Source organism: Octopus bimaculoides, chromosome 25 (genome assembly GCF_001194135.2).
Source record: "Octopus bimaculoides isolate UCB-OBI-ISO-001 chromosome 25, ASM119413v2, whole genome shotgun sequence".
Classification (NCBI taxonomy): domain Eukaryota; kingdom Metazoa; phylum Mollusca; class Cephalopoda; order Octopoda; family Octopodidae; genus Octopus; species Octopus bimaculoides.
In genome coordinates, this window is record NC_069005.1 from 20,227,335 (window position 1) to 20,228,808 (window position 1,474).

General features: G+C 40.8%; 1 protein-coding gene across 1 annotated transcript in view; it reads right to left on the reverse strand.

The window, feature by feature from the left end:
• Positions 1 to 1,474, reverse strand: part of LOC106872887 (BTB/POZ domain-containing adapter for CUL3-mediated RhoA degradation protein 3) — a 25,359-nt gene that overhangs the window by 4,143 nt on the left and 19,742 nt on the right. The gene's annotated exons all lie outside the window — the stretch shown is intronic.

A 1,474-nucleotide genomic window follows, 5' to 3' on the forward strand; every position in this document is an offset into this window, starting at 1 on the left:
TAAAACCAGTACAAACGCACGAACGATGTCATAAATAACAGTACTGCCGATAGTTGTTGACAAACAATGGCACTAATTTTATTCAAGGGAAAAGATCCCATTACACCGCCACAACGTGTTGTTCACAAACCACAGCAGTAATTGTTTTCACCTCAATAGACATCAGTGATTGGTTGAAATTACTGAAATACGACAATTTTAACACGAAATAACTTTAAAAAGATAAAATTTTCTCAATAACACTAAGGGTAAAAGATGTTTTATATGACACATTCTACCAGTATCCCAAGTTTGAAAGTGTTTCGTTAAGAAAAAAAGTGGCGCACGCCAAATCAGAAAGATCCACAGATGGTACCTCTCTCTGAGTGAAAAGCAGATTATATGATGCTTGTGCATGAACAGGTATGTTACATGACAGTGAGACATGGGCCATGAATGAAGAAGACCTGCAAAGATTGGAGAAGGAAAAAGTTAATATGCCCTAATGGATTTGCAAGATGCAGTGTGAACACACAACTAAGTGTAAATGTTTTTAAGAGAAATTAGATATAGCATGTAAGAGAGAGAGAACTGCAATGGTTTGGTCATGTGATGTGTATGGATGATGAGAGCCAGATAAAGAAGTGATCATTTAAGATGGAGGGAACTTGCAGAAAAGGGGAGACTCAAGATATAGGATGAAGTAGCGAGGGCTAAACTCAAGATGCTGAACCTCAGAGAGGAGATGACAATGGAATGTCTGGCAATATGTATTATTTGCTCTCCACCACAAATGTACCAGACTACATCCCATCATGCACTATGCCTGTCTCTCACTCAGCCTAATCCCCACCTTGTTATTTCCGTCTCCCTCTGTTAACTGTCATTATTACTCTACTACTCATCCCTCCACCTACTCTCTTCTGCATCTCTATCCACCCCACACAATTCATGCCTCATTGGCCATTACCCTTCAACCCTACCCAACTTCTTTTATAGCAGTAGGCTGCTTCCCCATTCCTTCTTCTCTTCCCCACCTTACAATACTACATTAACCCCACCCACTTATACTTACTTATCTTGAGCCTTGTGGGACCACCTAAACACCTTGTCTCCTATCTGCCTCTTCGCACTCCCACTGATCCTTCACTCCCTGCCCTACAGAATGTGAAGAACCATACAGCTCTTCTACAAGGATCTCTTCTGGCCTACTTCTCCCATACTCTAACCATGCTTCACCACTTCCTCAGGCTTCATAGTCATGTGAGCGGCACAGCAACCTCAACAGTGATGATGACACCAAAAAAAAATGCACCCAGTAAAGTGGTAGGCATTAGGAAGGACATGTAGTTGTAGAACCAAGCCAAAGCAGACACTGGAGCAGGATGCAGTCCTTGGGCCCATTGGATTCTGTCAAACCCATACCAGCATGGAACATGGACATTGACTGTATACATTTTTATATATATATATATATATATATATATATATATAT